The sequence below is a fragment of the Dipteris shenzhenensis genome, chromosome 8 (assembly GCF_047967505.1).
Source record: "Dipteris shenzhenensis isolate YYH24624 ecotype China chromosome 8, Dip_SZ_1.0, whole genome shotgun sequence".
Lineage (NCBI taxonomy): Eukaryota > Viridiplantae > Streptophyta > Polypodiopsida > Gleicheniales > Dipteridaceae > Dipteris > Dipteris shenzhenensis.
In genome coordinates, this window is record NC_141603.1 from 28,352,740 (window position 1) to 28,359,462 (window position 6,723).

The 6,723-nt window shown below is 42.4% G+C and overlaps 1 pseudogene; it reads left to right on the plus strand.

The window, feature by feature from the left end:
- The first annotated feature begins 1,460 nt into the window (after positions 1-1,460).
- Positions 1,461-2,132, plus strand: LOC147899344 (uncharacterized; annotated as a pseudogene).
- The last annotated feature ends 4,591 nt before the right edge of the window (positions 2,133-6,723 follow it).

Below are 6,723 nucleotides of genomic sequence, written 5' to 3' on the forward strand. Positions count from 1 at the left end.
TGATATCTCAAGTGTTCTACAAATAGTAAGAATGGTTCAAGTGTTCTACAAAAGTATTAGGTACCTCTTAGTGGCTGAAGGGAAGGAGTGATGATATCTCAAGTGTTCTACAAATAGTAAGAATGGTCTTGTATTAAGAGGTGATGATATCTCAAGTGTTCTACAAATAGTAATAATGGTTTTGTATTAGGAGGTGATGATATCTCAAGTGTTCTATAAAACTATTAGATACCTCTTAGTGGTTGAAGGGAAGGGGTTGGAAGTATGGGCAAAATCTCTAGGAACTACAGGATGGTTGCAAGAACAATTTTGAATGTCATAAATGACACTTGGGTTTTTCAACATATGGGTGAACTATTTTTAAACATTTTCTTTCATGGTTGATAACACTTTTAATAAGAAGAACCATTTTGAATGTCATAAGTGTTGATGCAATCCCATGCTATGAAGTCTACAAAAAGTTTTTTTTCCCCACATATGGGTGAAGTGATGTTTATGTTACTAAGTTCAACATATCAAGCAACGCATTTGTTTTGATTATTGAAGGAGTTTGATAATAAGACCCATTTCAAATGCAAAAGAATTGTTGTATCAGTAATGGAATCCGCTTTGGAGTGGAAATTCGGTTTCTTTCAAACCACATACTATTGTTGCATAATGTGAGTATGGCTCCAATTGGAAGTTAAGGTAGACTATAATTCGCAATATTGGTATAGTTACACATAGTAACATAAGTTTTATTTTCGACAATTTTCCCAGATAGTGGTTTCCACAAAGCTATGTTGAATACCTCGATAAGGAAATTGTGGAAAAGCTCGCTCGCTTTTTTGGGCCCGCTCGCTTTTCCTCGCTCGCTCTATCGACTGCCTCTACTTTGCATTGCACCACGCACATTGAGAGTGGGCATGATTAGGAGGCAGAGTTTGGATGGCAATAATGTTGATGCTCTATGGGCCTCTAGTGGTCGTGCACCGTGGAGTGATCGTTTATTGGATGAGAGCAATAGGTCTTTCATAAAGCAATTTTGGGAGGAGCATTGCAGGGCATCGCCAATTTTTAAAAAGGCATTGTGGAAGAGGGTCTCACATGGTCTATACATTGAGCATGGTGCATGTTTTCTTGAGGTTAGTCAAACTAAGTTGTACACTCAGTTTATAGAGGCACATCCGCACATTAGGATTGGTCAGAGATCCTTTGAGAGATGTAAGCCATGGTTTGTGCGATGTAGCAAGGAGCGTGATACATGCTGTTGTCGACACCATGTGGATTTTAGATTGTTCTATGATGTCTTTCGCACCCTCACTAGGCACAAGGGAGTGGTTCCTACTAGTCCCTGTGAGTTCATTCACTCCATATTGTGCCCATGAGAGGAGGATGTGTTGTACCATTCCCTTGATTGTGTGGAATGGAAATGTACCACATGTGGTGACTTGGCCCAACTTCCTATACTTAGTACCATCATGGAGATCGTGCATTGGTGCCGTTATGAGTACGTCATCCACATATTAGATGGCGGTGGACAATCTAGGAGGTTGCAGGTTGTGGAGAAGGAGACTCCACGTGTTGTGTTCATTGATCATTTTGGGTGACAGATCTATCCATATACACAACACACCCACACTACAAAGTGGGAGGATCGTTGATTCCGCATGTGTTTCAGTACATTTCCCTTGGGTGTGGTTGTCTTAGTGGTGGACTTTGCAGAGAACTATACTTTTACCCCGTGGCACGAGATCCAATCGGAGTATTACTTTTTTGAGCAGGTAACACTTCCTCCTTTTTTTTGTTTGTTGTTACAAGTGTAATTGATCATTAGGGTGTTAATTAAGTGTTTATGTAAAATGTTAAATAAGCATTGGGCTTTTTTATAGGTTGCCATATTCGTGCACATTAGCTATCATCATGCGCAGGCACATATTGATGGCGTCGATAGCACCTCGGACTCCCGAGTTATTATTAGAGAGTATCATTTCTATATTAGTGATGATCATTTGCATGATGCACCTTTTGTGCAGCATTGCTTTGCTCTTCATGATAGTTTCTTGAGAGATCAGGGAGTCACATGGCAGCAGCATTGGATTTGGTCTGGTGGATGTGGTGGACAGTTCAAATCCACTAAACAGTTTTTTTGATTATGCAAATGGCACCATGACACTAGCATCCCAGTGATGTGGAGCTACTTCGAGACGGGGCATGGGAAGGGAGAGCACAATGGTGTAGGTGCATGTGTGAAGCAAGCCTTACGATGCCACCAGTTGCGGCATGATGTTGACTGGTTTAGGGATGCACATCAGGTGGTTTCCTAGTGCAGACAACACTTGAGTAGTAGTTTCATATCCTCTTATCCACATCGGGCTAAGAGGGTTGTTCGACATTTCTTTTGGTGTGTGGATATTGTTGGAATACTGAAAGGAGAGAGTAGAGTTGACACAAAATCAGAATACTTGCATATAGAATGAAGAAGAAAGAGGTCCTTAAGTAGGCACCTCATACAAGGTCACTGACATCACTGATGACCTCAAAGCTCCTCAATCATCTCCTCAATCTGCTCCTAGATTCTCTCAATCATCCTATGTGGCTTTTCCACCACCTAACTGTGCTTGTGGGCACCTAACTGTGCCTCTAGCACTCACACATAGAAACATAAGGTGTGCCTGAGGCATACACCTTGAGATATCCCAACAAACCCCCCCTCAAGGAAATGCCTCAGGCTATGTCAAGGATACATCTAGTCTCATAGTTTCTCATGCCATCTCATGGTGGTCAAGGATAAATCTATGGCTAGGTTCTCATGCTAGCAAGGGTTTCCTTGGGTGTAAGGTAAACAGAAAGGGATACAAACAGACCTTCCAATGGTTATCTCTCCTACATGTACATGCACACAATGTCTGTAGGAGGTACCATGGACATACACATGGCCTACATCATAAGGTGACCAGAGGTGTTTACAAAACACACAAAACACAACACACAATAATTTATTTTCATTCATTTTGGAGGACTATCCAGGCTGAGTACCTTGACATAAAAAGAGTGATTTGGAGCATACATAGAGATGATTTAAAATGCATAATCTTCATGGGATGCCTCATCTTGTGGAGGCAAATTCACTGTAAGTAGATTTGCATTTTCTGTCTTTGCTTTGTCTCTGTAGAACTTCTCACTATGGTTGTTTTTGCCACAGTGCTTACATGGATTAACTTTGAAGCAGTCCTTTGAAAGGTGATTTGTCTTTCCACAGTGATTGCAAGGAGAGTACTTGCCCTTCTGGAATTTCATAACATAAGCAGTGTCATTGCCTTTCCTTAACTCCATGTGTCTTTCTTCTTCTTGGAGAGCTGAGATAATGCCTTCAAGGTTTGGATTGGGAAGATTCTTCAAAGTGCTTACAATGTGATCAAAGCTTTCAGGCATACTCTTAAGTAGTACTGCCATAGCATCATCAGGGGTGATAGGAGAGTTGATAGAAGCTAACTGAGTCATAAGACTCCGCATATAGTTGACATGGGCAGCTAAAGTAGTATCACTTGCCATCTTTAATTCAAAGAAAGAGATTTTAAGTGAAAGTTTAGAAATATGAGAGCTTGCACCAAAAATCAAATCTAGCTTCTGCCATGCTTCCGATGGAGACTCCAAGTCAGATATATGATGTATGTAATCATCACCCAAAGCTAAAGCAATTATACCATATGCTTTTTCTTCTCTTGCTGGATCCCTTGCCGGTCGTGTCGGAGCTGAAGATTCCCGAGCATTTGAGGCTGTAGAAGAAGCGGTAGGAGTAGATTTGACAAGTCCCCATAAGTTCTCCCGCATTAATGCAAATTTTACCTTCATTTGCCATGTATGGAACCCCTTTCCATTGAACTTCTCAAGATTATATAAAGTAGCCATGAGAGGGTCTAACCCAGATATTGGGCAGTGTCTATCTCTCTTACAAGGCAAAAAGAACTGCAATACTTCCAAAGTATAGCCACTTGATGTAGCAAATAGTAGTGACTAGTTTTCAAACAATGATGCTACTTTTTATATGCTTCATAGAAGTGGATGAAATAACCACTTTCCAATCACAACCAGGTCTAGCAAGTCAAAACAAAACTGAAGCAACACTTGTAGTGAAGTTATTAAAAACTTCAAAAGACCAGAAATGCTAGAGTAGCATTTTATGTAGCATCATTTTCAAAAGCATGTAAAAAACTGTCAAAACTAGAGAGCTGAACTTGGAGGGCTCATAGCACACTCTTCAAAGCAAAAGAAAGGGGGCTTTCTGAGGCAAAAGAAAGCTGGTATACCACAGTAGATCCTCTGGGAAGAAGAGGCGAAAAAACGCGTCAGGTCGCCTTCACCTTCTTGAACAAAGTCGACTGGTTTTTCTCTGTTTTCTCCTTCAATCTGCAGCCATTGCTGCTAAGATTTCAGCACAAGGTAGCTCTAGGTATGTAGAAGCTTGCCCTGGAAGGAATTAAGAAAAGACAGAGCAGGTGCAGAGAAAACGCAAAAGAGAAAATCGATGACTTTTCTGCAATGGCGACCAGCAGCGCGGGTTGTTCTCCAATTGCTTGCAGCCCAAAGTTCGCCCTAACAAGAGGGATCTACAGCAAAAAGGGTGTGGGAAATGGTTGAGGATTGAAGGAGAACAAGCTCAAGCAAAATTTTTGGAGAAGAGGGAGAGATGGTGAAGAAGAAGAAGAAGATGATGATGATGATGTGGTAGAAATGGGCTCAAGGAGGATCAAATGGCTCTGATACCATGTTGGAATACTGAAAGGAGAGAGTAGAGTTGACACAAAATCAGAATACTTGCATATAGAATGAAGAAGAAAGAGGTCCTTAAGTAGGCACCTCATACAAGGTCACTAACATCACTGATGACCTCAAAGCTCCTCAATCATCTCCTCAATCTGCTCCTAGATTCTCTCAATCATCCTATGTGGCTTTTCCACCACCTAACTGTGCTTGTGGGCACCTAACTGTGCCTCTAGCACTCACACATAGAAACATAAGGTGTGCCTGAGGCATACACCTTGAGATATCCCAACAGATATTGGGAGTATTGATTGGTCCAACACTTTTGATTGTCAATCAGTGCATGGTACTTTGGATTTCCATTCTATTAGGAGCACATGTTTTAGGGATCCCACTATCTTCCAAAGGGGAGAATTGGGGTCTCAAAAGGGCCTCCAATTAGTGTTTCCTAATTTCAAGGGATTAGAAGGTGTACCAATGAGAGTGCTAGAAGGTGTGGGGCAATGGTATGTTGAGGTGGAGGGGGGGCAAGCCTACAGAGAGCCCCTATTGGTTGCTCCCCTTACACTAGGGACCACCCAAACCATCCCCCCCCTCTTAACCCATGTTTGACCCTCCTTTTAGGTGCACCTCCCCCACATTAGCCCAAAACTGCATTCAATGGGATGGTAGGGCCCAAATGGCGAATTTTTCTTCTCAAATCCCACGCATTTTCCCTCTTCCCCCTCTTTCTTTGCTCCCTTCTACTTTGGCCTACTTGCTGTAGATCCTCTCTCTCTCTCTCTCCCCTCTCCCTCTCCTGTCCCTCTATTGGAGCTGCTCTGTCCCTCTCCTTCTCCTTCTCCTTCTCCTATGCCTCTGTTGCTATTGCTCTGTCCCTCCTTCTCCCTCTCATGTGCCTCTATTGCTGCTGCTCTGTCCCTCTCCTTCTCCCTCTTTTGTGCCTCTGTTGGAGCTGCTCTGTCCCTCTCCTTCTCCCTCTCCTATGCCTTTGTTGCTGCTGCTCTGTCCCTCTCCTTTTCCCTCTTTTATGCCTCTATTGGAGCTGCATTGCCTTATGTAGGAGTCCCATTCTTGCTGTTGCAACCTCTCCAAGCATGGTGAGGAGTAAGGCTACAAGACCACGTAATGCTGTGATGTCTTCCACAACACCAGAAATGCATTGGATGAGTGGATCCCTTGCACCTATAGCTTAAATGACTAGATAGTGATAAAAAGATTGGCCAAAGGTCCACATAAGCTTCCCAAGAGCAAGAGAGGTGACATCTTGCATGAGTGGAAGGGGTGCATCTTGAAGTTCAAGTTTGGGAAGAAAGGATGGCTCGCAAAAGTGCAACATGTTTACATGGGAAAAAAATGCGGCTTCCTCCATCATTCAATCGATCTAGGATACCATCACACTGTGAGCCTTTCTATCTATGTACCTTTTTCACTTGTAAGTGTAATGATATTTTGTGTTTGGTTTCTAAGAGCTCTTATTCATGGTGGGAGATGTTTTCCCTTCGGACCTTGAGGAGTGGGAACCAGTTGAATCATTCATAGGCAAGTTCACTGTGATTCTGCTACTTTAACTCTTTGCTCTCCTACAAGAGCTTTTTCCCTCTTTCTTTTCCTTCTCATATAGGATACAACTACTCTTTCCTCTCCTACAGCTATTTTTTTCCCAATAGGCATGGTCTAGAGTAGAGTGACACAAGGTGATAATGCTGTGAGCTCTAGTGTGTTCTAGAGGCATGGTCAGGAAGAAAGTGACACAAGCTGGCAATATTGTGAGCTCTAGTGTGTTGTAGAGGCATGGTCAGGAACAAAGTGACCAAAGTGGCCAAAGATGGCAATATTGTGAGCTCTAGTGTGTTTAAGAGGCATGGTCAGGAAGAAAGTGATAGAAGTTGACAATATTGTAAGCTCTAGTGTGTTCTAGAACGTGAAAAATGCATTGGATGACTTGAACTTATAGATTGACTAACTAGATAGTCATGG